The sequence below is a fragment of the Lemur catta genome, chromosome 6 (genome assembly GCF_020740605.2).
Source record: "Lemur catta isolate mLemCat1 chromosome 6, mLemCat1.pri, whole genome shotgun sequence".
Classification (NCBI taxonomy): Eukaryota; Metazoa; Chordata; class Mammalia; order Primates; family Lemuridae; genus Lemur; species Lemur catta.
This window is the reverse complement of record NC_059133.1, coordinates 85,849,775-85,877,157: the sequence shown is the minus strand read 5'-3', so window position 1 is coordinate 85,877,157 and position 27,383 is coordinate 85,849,775. Positions and strand designations below refer to the sequence as shown.

At 36.4% G+C, this 27,383-nt stretch overlaps 1 pseudogene; it reads right to left on the bottom strand.

Moving 5' to 3' along the window:
* Positions 1-368: 368 nt before the first annotated feature.
* LOC123640586 lies at positions 369-19,506 on the bottom strand (annotated as a pseudogene).
* Positions 19,507-27,383: the final 7,877 nt, after the last annotated feature.

Here is a 27,383-nt window from a genome sequence, read left to right as displayed (position 1 = left end):
CAGGTCAAGTCTTCTCATTCTGTTAAATCCCTGAGCTCATTTAAAGGGCAGATTTTTTGCATCAGCCTCTACCCCACTCCACCCTGCAGACTCCCTCTCTGGAACACCTCACTACCTGCCCTGGCCTCGCAGCTACTTTAACTCTCTCTCATGTTACCCCGAGGGGAACATTTCATGCTATAACCTTTCTAACCAGTTGTGCTCTGCAGAAACCATGCAGCTTCTCTGATGTGAAGACTTAAGAATCCCTGTGCCAAAGTGGACCCCGCACAATTTTTCTGACGCTTATTGACAAAGAAGAGGAACCACACAGGGTACATGTTGTGCCTCTTTCTTGTTATTCCTAAAATTGCCCACAGTGATCAGTGTTATAATGCCTCCAAAGCTTTATGCCTCAGATGCTCATCCAAACACTGGATGGCAAAGTGGTTGATATCTATGTCAAACTTACTGGCAAACAAGTGGTGCTTGCAAAGCATCCAGTTCAAGTCTCCAGCTCCAAAAATGCACACCGAGTGCACGTGGACCCCACTGCAGGGTGGGCAGGGAGTGCCCTTTGCAACATCACTTTCAAAGTACTGCCACTTGACAAACCTGGCAACTGTGTGCATGTCAGACAAGTCGTGCTTATGGCTCAAGGAGAAGGAGCTAGAGACTTCAGGGATCCTTTGAATAGTGGCCCAGAGATATTCATTTGAGCTGTATGTATCCTGCATCCACTCAATAAACTTTTGGGTTTTTCATTCTCTAGCACACACCCCACATACTCCCTTCTGACCACAAAATAGGCGCTGCCTGAAAAAAGAGGTGTTTCAAGTGGAGGATGCATTTTGACAGTTCCCATGTCAGCTTTCCATTAATAACTGCATAACACTTTTTCCACCTTTTTTTCTTTATTGGATGGCATCTTGTTTGCTTCAAGGCTGTTTTCACCCATTAACAACCTGAGCCTCCTGACAATATCTAGGGTTTTTTTGTTGTTGTTGTTATCCAAACTGAATAATTTATTGCTGGTCTGAGGCTTGCCTTGTTTTACACTTAAGCAGAATTTACATTGTGCCCACAAATAGCAGATATCAACATTTAAAGGAATTTAATAGTGACCTATTCAAATAAGGCAATCATCTTGGTATGAAATTTTTATTTAAATCTTACATAACTCTACGTTGGTTTTAATAGGAAAATCCATACCACACAGATTTATCAAGTACTTTCAGTCTGCACTTACCATGAGAGGTCCTTCAAGCAGTTGAGGTTGCCCCGACTCCACGATGCATAAACCACACTCTCCAACTGACTGGCCAAAAAGACGTTCCTAAAATAGGACGCAATGCCCATTGCCGCAGTTAAGAAGGACGACTCTGATTTTTTGTCCACATGAATGCAATAGAAATTCTGTGGCATATAGATGGCCCTCCAAGCCTCCACGCATTTCAATTTTGTGAGGAACCACTACAGAATATGCTATTGGAAACTCCGCCTTTTCCTTATTAAGGGGTTCCACAATATGTTTGCTCCTCTTGATGAAATTACAGTCACTGGTCACGTTTATATAGCCGTAAGGTGTCTACCAAGTGAACTTTCTGAGTTTTACTGTTAGCATCTCAAGCTTTACCCTGAATGCCAATTTCCTTTCTTTAAATGAAGATATGAAAATATTCCTAGAAGGCTAGTGGAAGAAGGTAACAAAACATGTAAAATGTGGGTGTGTTATAGGTCATCCATAAATAGTAGATGCTATTAACATTAGAAATTTCTAAATGTTCATCTACTGATTATCACCATCATGAAGAGTCTACACATTTTCTACTTGCTTTTATCCATGGACTTGATGAATTAGATCTTGAGAATTTGTAACAAACATAGTAGTTGATACCCCACAATGTGAGCACGTTTTAATTAGCCCATAAGTCAAAGCAATATTCCTCAAGGGATATTCTGTGGGTCTAACAGACCTCTTATGCTATGAAGATGTTTTCAGCTCTTTTTTTTTAGTTTTGGAGGAAGAACCTATATACATTTCTTTATTACCTGAACATGCCTATGTTCATCATTATTCTGGAAATGCATAAAAACAGACTCGAACTGTGTTTGTCAGCTTTTTTTTTATGTTATGCTATATTGCCAACACAAGGATATTTATTATTCAAATAGAATTCTTCAAAACACTTTGCTCTGCAAGACAGTCATTGGAAGCATTGTCCCATCTACTTTGGGTATTTTCTATTCATTTATTTTAACCTAACAGGTTGGCTGATATTCCTGTTGGAATCTTAATTAGGTGGTTCTGGTTTTCTAAATTCACAGGATATTCCATGACTGGCACCCCCACCATTTCACAAAACAATATTTAAGCATCAGTTAGATATAATCATAGAGTTCATCATTTACATTTACTTTAGAAATATAAGAAGAAAGTAAGGGAAGGTTAGGGAAGGGAACAAAACCTCAATAATTCCACTTTCTCCAGTCTGAAATTGATTCTGTCTCACCACTGCCTCATGTCCTGTCAAACTTATTCAATGTATTTTTTAGAATTTGAATTTAAAAGGAAAAGAGTCTTCATTAAAATAAAATTGCCTAAATTAATCTGAGTGATACAACTATTTGACATATCTAATTTAGATTCCAGTGGGCCAACTTTTGGAGAATTTATTAAAATGATTTTAGAATGGTGTAGAGCTTGTCTCTAACATTTTAGGCATATAAGTTGATATTCCAATTAAAGTTCAGAGCTAAGAGGAAGTAGCTACCATAATGGACTGCCTGTCTTCTATGAGATATAGACCTAAACCACAGATTTTCTAACTTTAAACATTTTTTAATAAAACAATTATTCCTATGTAGAAAATTTCATACTGTAATTTATTATACATGTGGTATACATTTAAAATGAGTGAGACTAGGACTGATCTATTCCAATCATGGTTTTACCTCCAGTTTTTGTTTGGAATGTTTCCTTCTGATTCATTCTGGGTCAAATGTTCTACCTCAGGGATTTAAATTCTTGATCTTTAGGCTTTTGATATTAAAGGCTTTTAGTTTGCTATTTCCCTTGGCAACCAGTTTAATTGCACAAATAAGAGTCTTTTCTGTGATCATAAACTAAAAGTGCTGTTGTAGTTTGCCCTTTTAAATATTCTCTCTCATCTAAGATCTTTCATATTCTTTCATGTAAAGAAAGCAGAAGTAATCACTGCCATATAAGCTAGCCCTCTGTTTTGAAGTCCTACATATATCATGTTTTGTTTTTGTTTTCCCTGTGAGGTGGTTTCTGTTACTTGACTCAGTAACAAATCATAACATTTGTATACTGTCTCATAATTTATAAATCACTTTCATATTCTCATTTGAACTTTTTTTTTAAGGTTTGAAACAATCTATTTTTAATGACAAGAGAATAGAGTAATATCAAGAGGTTGTTGTGCATGCCAAAATTTAAAATTTTTCTGAGTTTCAATTTTAACATGTGATTTTCTGGAATGCATGAAAACTATAAGAAAGATGTTTTCTGAATGCCTACTTATTTTTTAGTTTTAAAGCAGCCTACGTTCATGGCAACTATTGTCAAAATAACCTTTACATGTAAATGTGACACTTAAGGCTATACAACACCAACTTTAAAATAAGCCCATGAAGTAGGTAGTTGGTGGTTAAAGATGAACTGAATGAAGTGTACATGTTAAAGTCTTATTTGTAAAAATATATGTTTGAGGTTCTGAGAAGTTCAAATGATTTTCTAAGGTCACTTGGTAGAGTTTAGATTCATTTACAGCTTTTCTAGATGACAGGATAAGTTTTTTTCTACTATATAATACCACATTGATCACATTTGTGGTTTTAGTTTTTGTCATTGTCTCTAAGGTAAAATTTACGTAGATTGAAATGTTCAGATATTAAGTGACAATTTGAGTTTTGAGAAATATATATTGCCTGTGCAACCAACACAATAACCAAGATATTGAATATTTCCTTTTCTCCAGCATTCCGTGAGGACTCTTCCCATAAACTTCACCCCTGGAAATCACTGTTCTGATTTTTTTCCTGCCATAGCTTAGTTTTGTTCTCATAGGCAATTAACTTACTGGTAGATCAGCTTGATATTTTTGAGGCTTGTTTTTAAGCTTTTGGAAGCTGCTTTTAAAACAGCTATTACTTAAGCCCTTTGTGCCAAATATATGTTCAGCAAGGTTTCTCCATTCTGGCTGGTCAGAATTTCTGTGTCTGCTAGTACAGTTCTAGAACCTCCACTCAGCTCATAGCTCTGCAGCACCTCTTTTCTGGAAGACCTTGCTTAGCCTTATCCTATGTATATGAATATGAATAATTGGCTAAAACCTTAAGAGGAACCATGCGAAGATTTATTTTCTCTGTAGCTCTCTTCTCTTTGGTAGCCTGTCCTATAAACTCTGTCCAACTTGGCAACGTCGAAGTCTGATTTCTTTCTCTTAATTTATTGAGACCTCTGGGACTTCTTGAGATCCCTTATCCCTGTACCTCAATCAAAAAAGTGCTCCCAGGCAAAAAGTCAAGGTCATTGTTGGACTCATCTCTCTGAGGGGTCTGAAAATAGGTCTTCTATATGTTTTATACCATTTTTACAATTTTTTAATCTTGGGAGCACCTGTTGGGTACTAGTTACTTCATTGTGGACAAAAAAAAGGTGGAAATCTCTCATGGGCAGAAACAGAAGTTGTACTTATTGATTGTATTTTTAGCTACTTTGTCTCTATGAAACATTAATAAGTATTTAATCATACTTTTTACTCATCTTCCCCATGTCAGTTTAAGCTACAAGGACAATTTCTTAAGCTTCCTTAAAACAGTGGTTCTCAAGGTGCAGGCCATGGACAAGGAGCACTGGTGTCATTTGGGAAGTTGTTAGAAATAAAAATTTGCTGGCCTCACCCAAGACCTGATGAATCAAACACTGAGTTTGAGGACCAGCTATCCAAAGCCCCCAGTGTTTCTGATCTGTAATAAAGTTTAGCTACTTTCCTGTCACGTGTCCTACTAAAAATCTCCATAGCAGTTTTTGTTCTAATTTCTTGATCTATTTGTTAGCTTTCCTCTAAGTTCTACAAAAACAGAAAAGGTGTCTTATATTCGCTTGATTCCCAAAGTGATGTTTGATAAAAAATTTGAACACATGTGCTATTGCTTTGCCTTCATTTCGTAGCACAATTTTTTTCCCTTCTATTCCAAAAAGCTCATATATCTTCTCCCAGGGTTTCTTGAAAATGAAAAGACCGTATTTTTTAATGACTTTAATTGGTTTCATTTCATGAGATTATCATGCTTTTGCCTTCAGGGAAGAAAAAAAGAACAAGTTGACTAAGAAATCTTGTAATTTCTTTATGGATTAAACCTGTCCATAATTTACAATTTTTAAATTATAGTCTCAGGGAGAAACTTATGATGCAGAAGAGATAGTGAAGCTACAAGAAAACTGAGAGTAAATAAACCGTCCTTGCATTTGAAAGGACCCAGGATATCACATTTATTTTATAGATTTTACAGACAATTTTAAATTAAAACTGCCTAAAGAAGTTTTAATTTTGATGAAGGCTTTTAAGTTGAAGTAGACATGGGGGAAATTTCCTGTTCAATGATATTCTGCCTTCAGGAGTCTTATCAGTTGGGTTTGTAATTAGACCAGGCCCTGCTGGAATAAAGAATGCTTCAGGATGTACTTTGTTTTGCTGCCCCAGAAGTAGGATCATAATATCACAGTGTCTCAGGAACTAAGAAAGTAGCAAGCTTTTGCTCAGTATGATAGAAAGCACATTCAGATAAGGATTGTGTGGTGAGGTTTTAGGTCTATTTACAACACTAAGGTAAATGACTATGAGAAAGTTATAGAACACTTTAATCTCAGTTTCATGATCTGTAAAACAAACATGATGTTCTGGGTCCCTTCTATGCAAAGACTGTTTACTCTTAGTTTTCTTGCAGGTTCACTGTCTCTTCTGCATCATCAATTTCTTCTTCTTGACTGGAATATTCCGTTGAGCTTACAGATTTGTTAATATGCTTGATTTTTTAAATCCCTCTTTTAACCCCGTATCTCCCCTACCACCCCAAGCAATAGCTGACCTTTCACTTAATCTTTGTTCAACCAAGCATTCTGTTGAAATTTGCTTAAAAGAGGAGGGGATGAGAGTGTGACTATGTAGCATTATTACTACCATGAATTGTAAATTAGTTCTCAGTAGTAGCATTTAGCATCCCTCTAATAACCTCATAGCCTCAGAATTGCGTGTATTGCTATAACATTTCCCTCTTTTCTCCTTTATTGCCAGTAAGGAACACACACACAGTCATGTGCTGCATAACAATGTTTCAGTCAATGACAGACAGCATATATAACCATGGTTTCATAAGATTATAATGGAGCTGAAAATTTACACTTACTTAGCAATTTGTGTTACAATGGCCTACAGTATTTAGTACAATAACGTGCTGTGAAGGTTTGTAGCCTAGGAGCAATAAGCTAGACCGTATACCCTAGGTATGTATTAATAGTAGGCTATACCATTTAGGTTTGTGTTAAGTACATTCTACAATATTCCCACAGTGATGAAATTGCCTAAAGGTGCATTTCTTAGAATATTCCTGTCGTTAAGTGATGCATGACTTTGTGTGTATATATATATATATTTTCTTCCTCTGAGGTTCCATATATCTACTCTTAAATTCCAATATACTCAATCTCCTAAAAATGTAGTATATGTTTAGATTCCATTAGAATATGGAGAGTCTATTGCCTTTTCTATGTAGCCTGTCTGGGTGCTCAAATTTACCTGTCATCTTTTGCCTTTTTAAATCTAATCAGAAGCCTTTGTTTTAGACACATATTCATATAAATTTTCTCCTAATACCAGCAGATTCAGAAACATAGTTTGAGATCCTTGCTTGAAAATTTTATACTGTTTAATTTAATACATGCCTATTTACTGTTTTGAAATATTAACCAGAGTATGCAATATTATCTTAGTCAGCTTGGGCTTCTATAATAAAAATATCATAGACTGGGTGGCTTATACAACAAATGTTTATTTCTCATAGTTCTAGAGGCTGGGAAATCCAACATCAAGATGGCACAGATCTGGGGTCTCGTGAGCACCAGGTTTCTGGCTTGTACGTGGCAGCCATCTCAATTCATTCTACCCCGCAGAAAGGGAACTTGAATCTCTTTATCTTCTTAAAAGGACACTAGTCCCATCATGGAGGCTCCACCCTCATGACATCATCTAATCCTAATTACCTCCCAAAGTCCCACCTCCTAATACCATTCCATTGTGGGTTAAGGTTGCAACATATGCATTTTGGGTGCTCAAAAAATGCAATACATAACAAATATCTAATTAAATGTTAACAGTTACCATAATATCCTAAGTGTCATTTTATTGACAGTAAATATTACAAATGTTCACAGCAAATGCTTATTTATGCCTCAGTTATCTCTTAAATGAAATCCAGGCTGTATGAATAAAATGAGAGATTTTACTTTCTCAGGCAAATCTATTTTCAGTAGAGTCATAGAGAAATGAGTTACCATGACTACAAGATTTGTTGCCCGTTCATTCACTTATTAAATTACTGTCTAACAATAGTCATTCCTACCTGCTAGCCCAGGGACACGATCTGACCTTTCATTTTGAATTGCTAAATAAAATTATAAATTCCTGTATTCATTTTCCTATTTGAGAACACTGGCTTTTACATTTCCTTGGTTATCAAGATTAATTTTTCTGGATTGATTCTACTCAATCTTGTTATATGAACTCTCATGGTGGAGTTATAGGTTTTACTGGTATCATAAGGACTCATAAAATATAATTGACTTCCTACAATAAAAACTGAAGTTTCTTTTCTATGAAAATTATAGCATGCTGATGAGTATCTGATACTGAAATCTCTACTGCCTGCATATGGGATTTTATATATTTCTTGAAATGAATTCAATGAAATCAGCTAGCAATGACCAGATGTATTCTACTTATTGCCAAAAGGAACCTTCCCAAATTAAGTTTGAGGTATGATCATATTAGCTATTTATTTTTGCTTTGAAGGTTTAAAAGCTTTATATTACAAACAATACTTTTAGAAATAAGAGATGTGTATAATATTTTTCACATTATTTTTATTACTTAATACTTCTACTTTCCCGTATGGAGTCCTGTGAAGTATGTAAAGAAAAGCATTGGAAAGTTTCAAGCCCCTGGGAGAAGATGTGAAATTAATTCACTAAAATGAGATATACTATAATGGAATATAACCCATACAAACACTGAGGGAGTGAGTGGAATGGAGTTGATTTAGGAGAGATTGGCATCAAAAGAAGGGAACACTTGGTATGGTTGTCATAATATAACTTAAGACTTCTCCTTTCAGTGTATATTAATCTCCTCTTTGCAAAATGCCTGTGTGTCATTGGACCCTTCTGAAAAATTGAGAAGGAAGTGATGAATGAGTAAATGTAATGCTAAACGTTACTGTTAATCACCAATATTTTTAAATTGCTGCTAATATGATATGTGTATACCAGAGAACACTGACTTAAAGATTAGGTTATAAAATTATTCTGAATTATGTCTCAGCCACTATGGTCTTTAGGAAAGTCACATATCCTTTGTGGCCTCAGTTTCCTCACTTATAACCTAAGAGTGTTGAAGTAGATGCTCTTTGATTCCTTCTGGTATTTAATAATATATCCTGGGTCTTCCTGAAAAGCTATATATTACCATCTGGTATAGCTGTGATTATTTGAATATACATAGGTTTTCATGAGAACTGGCTTCAGAAATTCCCAGGACATTTGAATTATTGTGCTAAATATGTTAGACTTCAAATCTATCTTATTACTTTCTTAATTTTGTTTAAAAAACCAAACAACAAAAATCTCTTCAAGTTAGAAAGGCAACATTTATGAATCCCAAAAGTGGGATTTTTATTTGTTTGGTAGATGCAGTTAATTATATATATAAAAAATAACTAAGAGCCCAGTTTTGCCTAGAGCTGGGGAACATAGTAGTGGAACTTATTAAGAAAGGAAACAAGCTATCAAGCTATCCTAACCCCACAATGATGTCTCACCCTTGCTGAAAACAAACTACCCAAGAGCAGAATTCTATTTCTCCTTCAACAGAAGTGCTTGATCATCTTAAAGTATAGCATGCTTCTCACTCCAGTGCCCCTCTATTATTTCTCTATTCTGGCATGTTAACTTTTTTACTTGACTAATAAGTAAGTTGACATTGAAATGGGAATGTGAGGGGACTGGTGTTTAAGTCATTACGAATGAAAATGACTGTTAGGTTGTACTGTTTCTTACTTACTATTTCAAGAAAGCAGTGTTTATTTTCTCCACAATATTTAGGAATCAAACACACTTCCATGAAATACAAGCATACATATGTAACCCAAATACAACCATGCATAGGGTGGTTTGAGCCATGTAAGAGTGTGTGATAGTTGTGTACTCTGTTGCTACTAACCAAACTCAAATGGAACTATATTATCATTCAGGAAAACTACAGGGGAATTGATGTCCCATTGGCCCCCAAGAGGTACGATCCTAATGACTGTCAGGAGATAACAGTGCTGAGTATTTCCTTCCTTCCATATGCTTGTAATCTTCAATATTTGTACCACAGTTTACCATGGTGAGTAGGGGGCTTACAATCCTTTTACTTAATGAAGAGGTATAATTATAACGTTATAATGTATACATAGATGAAAAAAGTATTTAGCACGATTTAAGGACAAAAACTCAATCACAGATTTTTGAAAGAAAATAGATTAGAGTAAATTTTCAAGGTTTTATTAATTTTAAAGTACTGTGCTATAATCCTATTATATGAAACTTATGGTTTTGTTAACCAGCATAGATATCATTTCACAAATATCTATTTATATTCAACAATGATGAAATTCGACACCAGACCAGCTTTGCTTATCTGTGCCTGTTATTTTCTCCCAGCCCATACAATAGGATAGATGACCTGCTATTCTCATTCTGCCCTTTCTTTGCACGATCCTTGAAACAGGGGCCCTCTTTTCATTCCCCAAACACTCGCATTGCAATAGCTTTGCCTGAGCCTTGAGGATGTAGTTCCAGCGTTCATTCTCTGCCACAAAGCTCCGGTCAGAGCGCAATGTTATACCAATGTCGATACGATGTTTTCATTTGTCTTTCTTCTCCATTTGACTCAGAACTCTGAGGGCAGAAATTTGTCTTACTTACCTTTGTACCCTTGTATAGCACTGTGACCAACATAACATGCTAAGAAGTCTGTGAACGAAAGGAATAAAAAAACCAGAAATAATACTTTTGGCACAGATGGAACATCAGAATGGTGAAATTGTGGGAAATGTTAAACTTTCGTGCCACTTGTTTCTTTATGTATATAGCTCTGGTATTACAGAGGGACCTTAAGTGTCTTTAAACAAGGTCACCTTAGAAGTTTCAACCAATTTACCTTCTTTAGCAGGTTCAGATTCTGTATATGTAATGTTAATAGATATTACTCTGTTTAAGAGAAACCCTCTAACTACTAGTCATATTATTGCTACTACACTAGCATGAGACAGTGAAGTATCTTCTCTTCTCTGATATGTATGCCATTTATGTTCAACTATGTTTTAAGGCTGCGCTTCCAGATGGTGTTTTCTGGTAATACGTTCTCAACTGCTACTGTTTGAGGATAAGATCAAAGAGAATTATAATACTGTGGGTAGAATTTCAATTTAAAATTACCCTGAGTCCTCCCCCCAACCCCCAACATTTTTTTTAAATTCTGAAGATTGTGCCTTGCCAAATGATTTGGCTTACATTAAAAGAGAATTTTACAGTAATTTCAAGTGTATGACAAAGTATCCAGGAAACAATTTTCCTTGCTTAAGATTTGATTGTCCAAAAGGATATATTATAAAAACCTGCTTTTCAAAGAGAGATTTATTATAATCTTTGCAGGTGCCTGAAGTAAAGTAAGACAAATTTCCATATCAAGTAAAATCTTATTAGAAATCTTGGTTTCTTGTTCAAACAAGTCATTCTGAATGGATGTATATTTAGTTTAATAATATATTCCTGATGTACTGTAAAGTTTTCTGGGGTTTTTTTTTTTTTTTTTTTTGGCCCATAGACTGCTAGATTTAAATTTCAAATTTTATTATTCATTCATAATTCAAAATTTGATTTAATTCCTCCTATATGGCACACACTGTATTAGGTACTAGATAAATTGTCAAGGATGAAACGAACATACTGGTTTTTGTGGAGCTTACAGCAAGGGGACTGAAACTTTATGGCAAAGAAATTTTTTTTGGCTTTGTCATCTTTCTGTCTATCTGTCTTTAACAAAACATTTTAAAACACAAGGCTTATCAGGACAGATATTATCAGAGAGATCTTTGCCCTTGAAAGGAGTGAGGATTGCTGGCCTGTCCAGCACATGGGGACACAGGAAGAAAATAGCAGAGTGGGAAGTTTGTCTTCTTAAAATTCCTTTGAAAGTACTATGCCCCTCTTTCTCTGGTGGCTTTTAAAGTTTTATTATTATCTTTGATTTTCAGAAATTGATTATAGACTGCTTAGGTATGGTTTTCTTTTTATTTGTCCTGTATTAGAGTTCAGTGTAGTTTGATAACATGCATCAGATTTGAAAAATTCTCTGCCATTTTTTCTCAGATATTTCTTCTGACTCATTCTCTCTCCTCTTCTTCAATTAAAGGTATTTGACTTTTAGAGAATGTCTTACATGTTCTATTCTTTCCGTTCTTTTTCTCTCTGTGCTTCAGTTTTGAAAATTCCTATTGAACTGTCTTTGCATTCATAATCCTGTCTTCTGTGTTTGACTACTGTTAAATCGAGCCAATGAGTTAATTTCAGATATAATTCAGATATTGAAAGTTGCAGTTCATGAATGTCCATTTAATTTCTTTTTATATTTTATTTCTACATTTAAATACTTGATTTTTTTCATCCAATTTGTCCACCTTTTCTTCTGTTTTCTTTATCACATTAACTAATGTCATATATTAACTTCTACCTATGAATCATCTCTGGGTCTCAATATTTAATCTCTTTTATCACTTTTTCTTGCTCATCACATTTGGAATGATATGTTGTTGGGCTCCACATTATGTTATCTTTCTGTAACAAGCATTGAATTTTGTTCTGATGACCAGTTAAATTATTGGCAGATTGCTTTGGTCACATGGAGATTTGATTTTAGGTTTTGTTATGGCTGGTCAGTTTTGTTTTGTCCCTACTTCTAGAGTGTAACATTAGTGGGTTTGGAATCCAAAGACTAGAGTGTCACCAAGGTCTCTGCACCTTGGCTTAGCCTAGACTCTAACCTCTGTCTCCCCAAACTGTGCAGTGTTCTCTGCTGGGTCTTTTGGGATTTTGCCCTGTGAGTATACACTTTAGGGGTCAGGCAAGGACCTGAATGGAATTTTTAACATAGAGGTTTGGAGTTCGTACTCTGTTGTTCTCATCTCCAGTACCCTCCCCTCAAATCCTACCTGCCTTGGCAGACCTACATGCAGTAACTGTATCTTCTTGCCAGCAAGACCATTACTCTTTGCTAGGATCCTATTTCCTTGTGCTGAGATTTGGAAGATGCCCTCAGTGAGAGCACAGAAGAAACTAGGATTCACCTTGTCTTCTCCCCTTCCTTCAAGAAGCTCTCGTTGCTGTTCAGTGCCTATAATGCGTTGTTTATATGTTTTGTCTGGCTCTTAACTCCTTATGAAACAAGGATAAGTCTAATACCAGCTAATCCTTCTTGTTCTTTTATGATATGAATTCTTTCAAATTTTGTATCAACATAGTTCTTTTCATGTGAAATCCATTGTCTTTATGTTACTAGTCAATCAAATTACCACCTTTTCTTCCAAGATTGTTGAAGTGGGGACTGGAGAGAATAGTCCAAACTTGTTCTTTTGAGTTTTAATTTCCAAGCTATTAATCTCTATCAATATGATCTTTAACATCTTTGCTCTATGGAATGTTCTGTACAAGTTCAGTGACTTTTAGTTTAGCTGAGATAATAGGTTTATCTTGATTTTCAACCTTCTTGACCTCTGCAGCATTTGTCATTAGCAACAATCATGTGATTCTTAATAGTCTTCTTTTTGTATTATTTTATATTTGTATCTCCAACTGCAATGAAATGAATATTTATGTCCCCCAATTCATATGTTAAAATACTAACCCCCAAGGTGATGATGTTGGGATGTGGGGCTTTTGGGAAGCTCTGCCCTCCTGAATGGGATTAGTGTCCTTATAAAAGACACTCCAGAGAACTCCCTCATCCCTCCTGCCATGTGAGGCTATCGTGAGAAGCCTGCCATCTATGGGGAAGCAAACCCGCACCAGACACCAGATCTGCCAGAGCCTAAATTTTGGACTTCCTGCCTCCAGAACTTTGAGAAATCTGTTTCTGGTGTTTATAAGCCACCTAGTTTGTGATGTTTTATTCCAGAAGCCCATACAGACTGGGACATTGACAATATTGCATTGACCTCTCTATGTCATGTTCCCTGTATAAATTTGCAAAGTTTCTCTTGTCTATATTTTCTCTTAGTCATTCTAATCAACTCCTGTGGCTTCGGCCATCACCCCTAAGCCAATGATTTTTTTGGTTGTAGTCCTAAACTTTCTCTTAGGGCCCTACCTCAAATATCTACTATTTTGAAGCTATGGAATTATTGAAATAGCATTGAGCTGAGCTTCTCTGCACCAATTTTGTAAAAAATTGGGAGAAATTTACCTGACATCTGTGGAAATTCCTCTCTTCTTCCCAAATCCTTTCCCAAGTACTTACTAGTTTGTGAGCCTTATAAAGGCAAAGACAGACTCTTATTCATCTGTGTAGATTTTGCAGTGCTTTGGAAACAGTTGATAAACATTGTTGTTGAGCAAATGTTTATTAGTCATGTTCATTTGAAGGTCCTATTAATATTTCAAGTACAATTGTTCTACTAGATTTTGAGTGTGTCCTTTATATGGTGATAAGAGGTGAATATTTTATTATACATATCTGGCACAAACATATCTCTTAGAGAAAATTTATTTGTTTATAGAAAAAAATAGAACCTTGCTCAGGCTTGGGAATGGGAAATCGTTGGCATGATGGCAAGCAGGAAGATTAGCAACAAACAAGGGCTAAACTGTTCTGCAAAAGGAGGGAAGAGTGAGAGGAGAGGAGGTAGGAGACTGGAAGGCTGGTGCTGGGAGGGATAAAGTCAGAGAGAAGCCGTGAAGACTTGTTAGGTACAGAAAAATCCACTCTGTGATTGGAATGTTTGCGTTGCTTCAGTATAGAACCCTTTTCATTACCCTCAAATCTCCAGTAAAACTGACAACACTGATGAATAATTTGAGCAAGTGCTTTGTATTTTGCTTTACTTTGATCCTTAGAATTTGAAGAAGTCTGTGTTTCACATCCAGACCAAAAGATTGAGAACCAGAGAGATCAGGCATCAGAAGACAGATGTGGCCACAAAAACAATTTTGTATTATAGGAATCTTGAGAAAAGCTGTAGACTTGCATAGGCTATGGGGGTTCTAAGGTGTTTACCTGTATCTTGATGGACAGGGAGGGCCTTGATTAATTTCTAGAAAATAGTAGTATTTACCATGTACCATTTAAAAACTATCACCAAATATAGTTTCTTATTTTTCTTTTTATGCCTAAGTTCCTCAAGGACAGAATCATACCTTATTCATTTTTTATTTTTTCTTCTTCCATCCCTAAAACACAGACCAGTGACTTATAGGATGAAATACACAGCTAATTAGTTTAAATGAGTGAAGTGAATGAATTAATGAATTAAAGCTAAATCCTGACTTTTTAGAGCTAATAAACAACCTTATTATCCTGATTTTTTCAAAGCCCCTTTTAGATAAAATTGGAGGGAGAGGAGTCTTCTAAATGTGTTACCAATTATATAGATTTTGGGAAACAACTAGATCAGTAGTTCTCAGATATTAACATGCTTCAGAATAAGCTGGAAGATTTGCTAAAACAGAGTTTTGGGAACTCCACACAGAGTTTCTGATTCAGTAGACCTGGGGTAGGGCCCAAGACTTTGTATTTCTGACAAGTTCCCCGAGTGATGCTGATGCTACTAGTCTAGAGACCACGCTTTGCAAACCACTGGTCAAGGTGACATTACCAGAACATACAGAGTTCTCTCTGTGGAAAACATTGCAGGAACACTGTGTTCCTGAAATGCCTAAAATATCCTTCACTGCCCTGTAGCATAACAAAGCCAGAAGATATACATGTTGTAAATCCTTAGCTCTGCTGCCCACTCAGGATGACGTTAGGTAAACCACATCATCTCTTTGTACCTCAGCTTCTTCTTTTGAAAAGGTCCACGGTAACCTTTGTATTCCACAAGCTCTTTCCAGTGTTTCTAGAATGAACACACTGACTACAGAATTGAAAGTACATAAGGCTTTTATAAAGAACATTAAGCCCTGGTGATTCAGTTACATTTGTCCCCAGAAGCTTTTGTTATGATATTTTATCATTATCTAGGCCCTGGCAAAGTAACACACTAATATTGAGTATAACTAAAACCAGAAATTGACCTTGTTTATTCTTTTATGTTTTCTCTAGTACAAAGATATTGAATGTGCCCGATTTAGATTGGGGTCTAGTCCTTCTCTTTCCATATCAAACGCCGGCAAGTTGCACAGGAGAATGAAGCAGTTGCCTTCTTTGACTATGTCCTGGGAGTACTATATCTCTCGGAGTATGTGTACAGTTTGAATAGAACGGCCATCCAAAATGAACAAGAGCATAATAACTTCCTCCTTCCCTGAGGTCTCAAAGCAAAAGCATTTCAAATTCAGTATCTTTTTCTGTTACAAAACAAAATTCATGTTTTAAATTCAGTCACATGGGACAAAGATATTTTTATTCTATCCCTTTTCCAAAAATATTCGAATTCTTTAAAATCAGAATGTTCTGTATGTGCAGGGGTTAGTCTTGCGGATTTATAATAGTCGCATAATTGGAAGGTGTAGGCAAGGCCTAACATTAATTTTGAAATGCTATATTTAGTGATATGTACACAATTTAGTTAATTGTGAAGCACTTCAGTTTCATTTACTTGCAATTAGTCTCCATGCTTGTTTTGTTTTTTTGTTTTTTTGACACAGGGTCTCACTCTGTTGCCTGGGCTACTGGGCTAGAGTGGAGTGGCATCATCACAGCTCACTGCAACCTCAAACTCCTGGGCTCAAGAGATCCTCCTGCCTCAGTCACCTGAGTAGCAGGGACTCCAGGCATGTGCCACCATGCCTGGATAATTTTTTCTACTTTTTTTTTGTAGAGATGGGGTCTCACTATGTTACTCAGGCTGGTCTCAAACTCCTGGCCTCAAGTAATCATCCTGTCTCAGCCTCCCAAAGTGCTAGGATTACAGGCATGAGCCACCGCACCTGGTCTTATTTATTTTTTGATGGTTGACATTATACCATGTAGACAAAACAATTGATTGCATTTCTCATTCTTTTGTTTGATGTGACATAGAAAGAACATTGAAATGAACTGGGTCCCAAGTGGTACCCTTTGTCTGTAAGCTACCGCATGCCTTGTAGAAGAAACTTGTGCAGCATCAGGCAGTTGCATTTCAGTGTTAAATAGCTCTAATTTTGAGTTTTCTGCTCTGCATCCCTGTAAGTTCTGCGTATCAGACTGACATTTAGATTCTGGCAGGAAGGAGAAAAATGATACCGACAGCAACAAACTGAAAATTTATAATGAAAATCATGGTACTCTTAAAGCAATAACATACTTTTAGACACCAATTGCCTTTCCTTGATATTATGTCAGAAGTGATTTATTTATTAATAGGTTAACCAAAGATGCCATTTTGCCTGGGACAGTCCTGGTTTATGCTTGTTTTCCTGGCAAAATCTTTGGATGGTAAACATGCTCACCTTAGTTATTAACAAATGTAAGTCACACTCAAAAAACCACTTTTTTGGATGTTTATTAAATGGGTAAATCGTAAATGTATTCTGATTCTTAATATGCATATAGTTTCTAAAATATTGGGACAAAAACTGTCATTTACTTCAGCAAATAATTAGGCTCTGATTTAAAGAGGATCCCTAATATATACACTGAAGACATAATGACCACAGAACAGAAGAAGGACTCGTTTTTCTTTTTCCATTTACCCAGTACCAAGCAGCAAGTGGCACTTTTCATACATATAATTGTCATAAAAAGCTACTAAAATCATTATTTTCTTAATGCATTCAGGATATAATCCCTGAGAAAAAAAGATCCCTACATGTAGAATTTTAGGCAAATAGGGAAACTAGAAAATTTTCATTTCCTCAAGAAAAGAAGCAAACTTTTCTTGTTGAAAGAGAGGAAATTTTGAGGCTGTGTTCAATGATTTTAGAAAGCCAATTACTAAATCCCTTTTTGTTTGAATTCTCAAGGAAAGGCGAGGGTATAACGCTGAAGAGAGAGACAGAAAGGTTAGGGGTAGACAAAAGCTCACTCAGATGTGAGAAAAGTCGGAACTCAGCCTGGACTCCCAAATGTTAAGCTAGCACACTTCCCTATCAGTACTTGCCCTAGCACGGATACATAAACATTTTCAGTAGGAAAACTTGCATGGGAACTAGGCAAAGCCAGTTTACAAACGTGTCAAAAGCTAATGTTACTCTACATAATATACAAATGAGCATTTTGTGAATACCTCTGAATTATTGGAAATTATTCTTCTCCATCTGTTAAAATCATATTTATCTATATAGGACTAGATCTGTATTCTTCACAAACATAATTGATCTAAATTAAAACATAAGCAAAAACCCAGAACAAAATTCCTGTCCAGACCAATTAAATCCATCTCTGGAAAATGGGGATGAAGTCTTGTTACTGGGAGGGCATGTTTATTAGTTTGCCAGGGCTGCTGTAACAACATACTACACAGTGGGTGGTGTAAACAGCAGAAATTTACTTGCTCATGGTTCTGGAGGCTAGAAGTCCAAGATCAAGGTGTCTACAGGTTTGTTTTGTTCTGAGGCCTCTCTCCCTGGCTTGCAGGTGGCTGCTTTCTCACAGTGTCTTCACATGCTCAGCCCTCTGTGCTGCGTCTTCGTCTCTTTATAGGAACCCGAGTTAAGATTGGATTAGGGCTCAGCCACGTGACCTCATTTTACCTTAATTACCCCTTTAAAGGCCCTATCTTCAAATATAGTCACATTCTTAGGTATTCAGGGCTTTAACATATTAATTGGGCCGGGCACGGTGGCTCACGCCTGTAATCCTAGCGCTCTGGGAGGCCGAGGCGGGAGGATCGCTTGAGGTCAGGAGTTCAAGACTAGCCTGAGCAAGAGCGAGACCCCATCTCTACTAAAAAAAAAAAAAAAAAAAATAGAAAGAAATTAGCCAGACAACTAAAAATATATAGAAAAAATTAGCCAGGCATGGTGGCACATGCCTGTAGTCCCAGCTACTTGAGAGGCTGAGGCAGAAGGATTGCTTGAGCCCAGGAGGCTGAGGTTGCTGTGAGCTAGGCTGACACCACGGCACTCTAGCCCAGGCAATGGAGCCAGATTCTGTCTCAAAAAAAAAAAAAATTAATTGGGTGGAGTCAATTTAGTCTATAACATCATGCATGAGTTAGAAGTCCTACTTCACAGGGTCTCTGGGCTACTTACAGGCACTGCACACTTGGGAATTAGAGCAAACCTCATGTAGTTCATAATACTACTTTTGGTTCTAACCGGCTGAGTCTTGAAGGCAGCGTCTATCAGAAATCCAGAGCACTAACTGCTTATGGAGCAGTGTGGGATGCTGGAAACATGTAGGATTTGTTAACAGCAAAAGTAGCTCTTTTGACTGGTAGCTATATAAATTTTGCTGAGTAATTTGACCATTTCAAGCCTCACTTTTTTAAATCCAGAAAATAGGGGTAATATCTATCTCATAGATGATTTTGTAGGCTATGATGATATTTGAAGCAGTTAATATAGTGAGTGACAGCAGTACTCAAATATTAGTAAAAACAGGATTCTAGTTCTTCCTCTGCCACATAGTAACTGTGTATTTGTATTAGTTTTCTGTTGCTGCTATAACAAATTACCCCAAACATAGTAGCTTAAGACAACACTAATTTATTATGTTATAGCTCTGGAGTTCAGAAGTCTGACAGGTCTCACTGGGCTAAAATCAAGGTGCTGGCAGGGCTGGGTTCCTTTCTGGAGGGTTTAGGAGAGAACCCACTTCCTTGTTCTTTCCAGCTTCTAGAGTCCCCTGCTGCTTCTTGGCTCATGATCCCCTTCCTCTGTCCTCAAAGCCAACAATGGCAGGTCAAGTCCTCATTTCTCTGACCTACTTTGGTCGTTGTCACTTCTGTTTCTTTGACTCTAGCCAGGAAAATTCCTCTGCTTTTAAGGACCCATGTGATTATATTGGACCCATCTCGACAATCAATCCAGAGTAATTGTCGCATCTCAAGTCCTTTGATTTAATTACATCTGCAAAGTCCTCTGCCAAGTAAGGTTCATGATAATGGAGGACATTATTCTGTCTGCCACAGCGTCCTTGCACACATTTCCTCTGAGCCAGTTCTTCAATAATAACATGAAGATATTGCGGTCACTGCTCTTACCTTGAGAGGTTTATTGTGAGAATTAACACATTATTTCCTATTTGAGAGTAACAGTACTATAATGAATAAAATCTCTTATCTTTATCCTATAGTCATACGAGAAATGAAGACTGATTATCAAAACCGTAAACAAAATCTATCAATTCTTCTTACATTTTGGTAAACTTCTTTACCTTTCCTTTTTTTGTTTTTTTTTTTGTCCTCCTGTACCTGACCCCTATCCCACTAATTCCCTTTGACTTTAGTGATAGCTCTCTTTTATCTTCCAGGCTCAAGTCCCTGTTCTTACTTTGTTTTTTGTGTGTAAATTTATTTATTTTATTTTTAATTATTATGGGTACATAATAGTTGTATCTATGTATCTTCATAGGATACATTTGATGCTTTGATACAGGCATACAATGTGAATTAATCAAATCAGGGTAATTGGGGGGTCCATCACCTCAGGCATTAACATTTCTTTGTGTTAGGAACATTCCAGTTCTACTCTTTTAGTTATTTTAAACTATACCCTAACTTATTGTTGATTATAGTCACTTTGTTGTGCTCCTGTTCTTACTTTGGAAATGTACCACAATAGCTACCAAATCTTTCAATTAATCAAAATACCTCATTCTCCAATTATTCTAGACACAAAAAATTGAAATTTGGAGATGGTCCTTGTCTATTAGATACTAAACTTGATCCTGAGCCTAATGCTATAGTCTAAGATTCCTGAAAGCCATAATGTATTGAGCTGGTTCTAAGATAAACTGATTATATAATTTGTAAGACACATGACTTTTTTCCTTGGCATATTACTCTTCTCTAGTTGATATGTAGAGGCTAGTCCTGCTCAGTGCTTGAGATATAAAGGGATAGCCCAGACATATTATACTGTTATATTCGTACAATATAAAGCAGTACTTCAGAATTTGAGTTTTATAGTCAAAGATACCAGGGCTTAACCTTTAGTCTGCTATTTACTAGGTGAATGACCTTGGGAAATTTTACCCTATTTAAACCTTTATTTCCCTACCTGTTTAATGTGGTAATATCAAATTTACAGGCTTGATTTGGGAGTTAAATAAATAATGCATGAAATACATTTTTCACAGTGTCTAGAACACCTAAAGCACTCAATATTTATTAACCTTAGTGATTATAATTTGTCTTCAGCTTTCCAAGTGGCCAATATGAAGGAAATGGGAAAGGGGAGTAATTTAGATCTATAATAATTAGTGAAAATGTGTTTCTCCTTTCCTATGGGAAGACCCAAAGACACTTACAGGAAGCAAGGATGTAGAGAGTTAGGTGGAAAGATGCCCTCAGCTTTTCTTTATCAATTTATTCTTCTTTACTGTCCACCAAAAAAAAAAAAAAAGGGAAAAAAAGTTTTGTCACTTTTAAATTTGTCCTTTGGGCTTTTATAATGCAGAATCTGGAAAAATGGGTGAATGGAGGAAGAAAGTATGAGGAGATATTTTCTGGAGGATTTAAACGGAAATGTGCCACAGGAGCTTTAGTAGGAGTTGTCCAAAGACAAAATTACAACAAATTTAAAGATCTAATTGTCTTTTATTTGCAGTTCTAGAATAGGGCAACATCTCTTTCTGTAGCATAGAATGAGTTGGGCATGACAGAACAGTTGGTTTCTACAAAGTGGGAACAAGAACACAGAGCAATAAAAAAAGCGATTGGTTGACATCAGGTTACTACAGTTTACTTTTAAGGCTTAAAACAGAGGGAACTTCCTTATTATGCTAACGTAGGTTAACTAGGCTCTTTCTGATTGGTTGCTGCAAATGTCCTGTTTTTAGGAAAAACTGCCTTAAAGTTTGAGTTTGATTGTGTGGCACTTAGCATTAGTGACTCCATTCTGGTTTGGTCTGGTCTACTGGGGCCTAGTGTAGGATGCCAGTCCAAAACAACGGCTTCCCGTAAACTTTGTTTAACAGAGGAAAAAGAAGAAAGGGGATTTTAAATATTATTGTTCCAGATTATGTGTTCACTTCAAGATGTTCAGAAATATAATGAAGAGGTTATTATCTTGAACTTAGGTTTTAGTATGAAACTGTTCATTTGCTATATAGCTCTCAAGTCAGACCACATGGATGGCAGCCGCACTAAGGTTGTACAAAAAGGTTCACGTGCTGTGATAGGAAAAGGTCACAGAAGAGCAGATATTGAGATAGAGAGACGAATGAGAAAGAGAAAGAGAAAGAGAGAAAGAAAAGAGAATTCGAGAAAGGAAAAGAAAAAGTGCATATGAATAAAAGCAGGGAGGGAGGCTTAAGACAACCTAGTTATTTCAAGAGTCTGACTGAGGTGGAGCCCTGCAATATGAGTTGTTTGTATCCAAATTCGGCTGCTCAGAGTTCACATTTAAAGTCACATTTTGGGCAAGGCAAGACCGCAGATCAATTTGGTAACTTCAGATTTGAAAAGTCTTAACAACTAGTTTATTTGGGGTCTCATGGAAACAAATGACTAGCTTTTCTAACTGGATTTTTAAGCCGGTAGTTTTTGGCTAGGTGTAGTCACAGCTAGAATCAGGGTTCAAAACCCAGCCTTGATCCTGACTGACTAGATGCAGAGATGTTCAATAACAAGTGACAGTTTCATCTTGAACAAAGATCACAGTTTGCATGCTCTTACAATTTAAATTTTGGCTTTGTCATTGGGCCAGAATTCTAGTTCTGATATGTTTTTCCCCCCACTGTTTTCTGGAAACAATAGCAATCTTCATGCGAGACTGATCTCACATCCAAATAGCTCATGACTCATATTTGTGGGTCTGATGTTGATTTTTGTTTGTTTAGTCTCCAGCCACGTCCTCAGAAGCTCATGTATAGAGAAAGTAGAAGCTATAATAATTAAAAATTAGGAAAACTATAATTCTTACAGTTTCAAATTAATACCTCAAAGTGCAGATGAGTACCAAGGTTTTAGAAGACACTGTGCTTAGGGCTACAGAAGGCAAAATCAAAACAAGGCGTGACTCCCACAATTAAGTGAAGGATGATCTGGTTCAAGAGACAAAAGCATAAATCACCACAATGCAACTCCAAAAGTAACCATTATGAACTGAACAATCTGTGAGCACAAAGAAGGAAAAGGAAAAAAGTCAGGGAAAGAGTCATTGAAAAGATGATATTCAAGGTGTATCTTTAAGATTAGGTAGTTTATTTTTAATTCCTTCTATGGCTTATTTTTCTTACCTTAAACGGTTATTGTATGGGTTATTGGGCAAACACTAAAAATAGTCCTCCATAATCTGGTAAAAAGTAACCACAGCAGCCTTTTATTCTCTTTCAATCTTTTCTCTTTATGTATAGTTTTTACTTGAGATTTATCTGTATAATTTATATTTTATATCTTTTTTAAAATGTCATAAATACTTTCCCATGTGTTTAAAAGTTCTTTCAATAATATTGCAATGTCTATATAAAATTTATTTACCTGTACTATAATTTTTTTTATATTTTAATTTTTTTTTTTTTTTTTTTGAGACAGAGTCTCACTCTGTTGCCCTGAGTAGAGAGCAGTGGTGTCAGCCTAGTTCACAGCAGCCTCAAACTCCTAGGTTCAAGATATCCTCCTGCCTCAGCCTCCGGAGTAGCTGGGACTACAGGCATATGCCACCACCCCCAAATAATTTTTCTATTTTTAATAGAGATGGGGTCTCGCTCTTGCTCAGGCTTCTCTAGAATTCCTGACCTCAAACAATCCTCCTACCTTGGCCTCTTAGAGTGCTAGGATTATAGGAATGAGCCATCACACCCAGCCCCTGTACTATAATTTTTAACAAATCCCTTATTATTGAATATGTAAGTGGCTTCCTTTTTTATTTGGGTTTTGTTATGAGAATTACCAGTGCAATTAATGCATTTGATAATAATTATTTCCTGCATTATTTTATTTCCTTAAAATAGTTTTCTAGAAATAGACTCTTGATTAGAAAAACTTGATGCTATAATAAAGGGGCAGAAACACCTAGTGTTCTAGGCACAGATAACAGAATAATCAAAGGCAGGCTATTTCCCTGGTCATGAAAATAGCTGTGAAAAACTAAATTTCATCTAGAAAGATGACTTGGAATGTAAAGATGATTTTCTACACAGGTCCTATGTTAATATGTGAATATAGAGTCTTTTATATATGAAAAAAGCAAAAGCAGGAGTCTGCAAGCCTGTTTTAAATTATAAATGATGTTGTGAATCTCTGAATATAGCATTTGACAGAGATAAGATGTCTCAGAATGGGGGAAAGAGGAAATTTACAGCTAGTCTATCTATGCAGAGTTGTGAATTGTAAGTAAAAAAGGATTTTAAGACAATGAATATAGCAAATGGAAGAAGCTGCCATTGCATAATTTGCTAACAGAGAGGACCCACAGAGTATACAGAGGCTCTGATTAAAAATCCCCAAAAGAAAAATCTGACAATGAGGTCACTGGACAAATAAAATTCATCAAGAAAATCTTAAAAGGACATTATTTTTCTGGGGGTGAAATAGTGGAAATGGAAGGGAATATATGAACTGGAACAGCCCAAGAAGGTTAAGGCAATTTCTTTAGGTTAGAACAGAGCAATCACAGGAACCTTGGGAAGAATTTCTAGAGTGTTTTAAAGGGACCTGAGCTTGGCAGCTGAGTGACATGAACTTAAAATACAATAAGGAGTGTAAAGGGTTATCCCTTCATAGGTCAGGAAATACCAGTATGCCCCAGTCTATCTATAAAAAAATGGATAGTTGAGAGTCCTTACTCTTAACTGATAATAGTGGCGATAAAAGGAAAATACCAGGATAGGTTGTGTCCTTTCTACCTTTTGCCACTGGATGAGAGCCACAGCCAAGAGAAACACATCTCCTAGCAAGCACACTTAACCTTCCATGTGGAGCTTCATTTTTTTTGCTTCAATAGTTTGAAACAAAACAAAACAAAACAAAATTTATAGTGCTGGATTCCCATTCTCCTGGAACTAGAACTTCTCTCTTCTAGAGAAACGACTGCATGTTACCTAGGTGAGGTTGACCTTTTTCTCCAGCCAGCAAGAATGGTCTTGGCAGCAAGAATGGTCTTGAACAACTAGAGTACTCAACCTTCCGGTGAATGGTTTAAGGATAGGCCTAATACCCAAATTAGGATGATCAAAGTCTGTGGGGCTTTTTCAGGAGAAAATGTCATCCAAAATTCTCTCTTTCCCATGGTTTGACCAGTAGCTGGATTTTTTTTTTTTTCCTATTTTGTGAACAGAGAAAGTAGAAAGAATCTTGATGTGCTTTAAAAATCCCTGCATCTATCCATGCCTGAAGCCATTATCCTTGGTCTTCCAACCATATTTAAGTCAGATTGGAGAGTCTCCATCAGCTATGACTGAAAATTTACTGACCAATACAGATCATGTGTTCTTGTGTGTCACAGAAATGAGTTTGTCAAAGAAGAGGCAGTATTTATTTGGAAGACTTTGCAGTGAAGGGAGAAAGTAAAACATATTATATTCTCTCTTGAGCCATGAGGCTCAAGTTCCTGAAAATTCTTATGATAGAAGAACTTGCCCTGGGCAAGTTCAGGACCTTATGTAATGAGAATAAAGATAATGCTATTGATTTTTAAAGCCAGCTTTAGTATAATGGATATCTTATACACAATATCTTATATACAATGAATATATAACTAATATCTATATACTATTACTTTCTTGCCAGAAATTTTTACATTTCTCTCTTCCCTGAACTTCCAATAAAGTGGTTGCAAATTTGTTTTGCATTATTGCATACTAATAAGCATTGAGTCTAAGCCTCCTTCCAAATCTTTAACATTTTCTAGATTTCATGACTATGTGTTTTCCATACCTAAATCCAAGGTCCTTCCAATGATACAGAATAATTCAGCTGCCTGAGATGGAAAAAGCTTTAGGTAACCTTTGCAATTATTTCCCCATGTCTTCCCCAATACTGGTTTAAAAAATCTCCACTTTTCCACTGACAACTTTTAGACTATAGCACAAATGACCAACCTCTCAGGGCATGATTGGACCACCACCCTTTCCATAAGCTCTGAGTGCTTCTTTTTTTCTCTTGTTTCTCTTCCTATTCTTGTTCTGACATCAGTGAGGTTGCTTGGCAGTTTAGCTATCTACAGGCTGCTGGGAGGAGCTTGGGGTGTTGTCTTGGGGACATCAGAAATTTATGTATCTGTCCCCTACCCCTCATGCCTTAGGTGTGTTTCCTCTCAAGTTAAGTGAGGACTTCCCATTAAGGGAATCTGAAAAATTGATGTCAAAGTTATTAAAAAGGAATCTTGGTTCTAGAATGCAAAAGAACAAGATGATTAGGGAGATTTTGGTATTCGGGTGAGTGATGGTGGCCTAAGTTCCTTATACCATTTTAGTTAAACGGGTATTATTATAAAGTTGAAGGTGTAAAGTTTCATTTTAAACTTGGTTTCATCCCATTTCCAGGAGCTGTACAAATTACCCAGGTACTTTGCTCAAAGCTCTTATAACTCTTAAGACCTCGGAGAACCCTTTACAGTAATGTGAAGATCTAGCCTATCCTTCTTGAGGGTGGCAGAAAACTGAAATAATTTAGAGATAATTTCCTTCCCCTCAAAATTTGTAGTCTTCATAAATTAGATATTTGATATATTTGATATAGGTTTCTTGCTCTGTCTCTTTGGCCCTACTGCAGAAGTTGGCACACTTTGATACACATACTCACCTAGGGAGCTTTTTACAACACAGATTTCTGGACTCCACTCTTGTATATTCTGGTGTAGTAGGTCTGGAGAGGGTCCAGGATTGAAATTTTAAAGAAGCTTCCCAGATGACTCTATTGAAAATGTTCCGTGGGGTATATTTTGAACAACATTGCCACAGGTAATAAAGAACTCAACTGTGTCAGGGCAGCCTGGGGATTCTTACAGTTCTCCCAAGCTCAGGGTAGAGATGGGATGTGATGATGTTCTATTAGCCTGCTCCCAACAGGTTTTGACCAAGATGGTCACAAGAGAAAGGGCCATTTACTTACGGATTCAGGTTTTTTCCCCCATGATTTACCTTTGACTCTTTAGCAAGGACTTGATTTGCAACGTGGAGGAAACATCTGGCAGGTTGGCAGGCCAATGTGTAGCCTAGTTTTTAGCTAGGCAGAATTCAGATAGAGCAGTATTGTTTGTGGGCTGGTGCCCAGTAATTACAGTTAGTGAGAAGAGTTGCCCTCCGTTTAAATTGTTCATGGTTTATGGTCTGATCAGATCATTTATTAGCATCATATATTTGTCCAGCATAATTTCTGTTCCCCAATCTGAGTTGTGATTTTAATAGAGTGTTTATGGCCAAGGTGGTAGCTAGAGACAGGATGTTGATTCACTGTCAATTTACTTCAACTGGGAAGATTTCCAAAGCAGGATATCTCTTATTCATTTATTTATTTATTTTTGGTCATTGTCTGAGAAACTTGATGGATTTGTTCTCACCTATTCTTTTCTTCCATAAAATCTTTCATTTGGTGCACCAATTGACTTGGGTGCATAATATTTATTATTGCTAGGAATAAGAGTAATAGAGCTAAGCTAGCAAACTAGAGACCCACTTCTTACAAAAAGTCCAAATGGATGTGAAATGTCCCAGTCTTCCATAGAAAAGTTTGATAAAGTTGTGTAGCTAATTAAATCTCAATTTACATTAAACATGCTAATTTTTCCATATTTCTATTTTTTCCCAAGGTCCAAT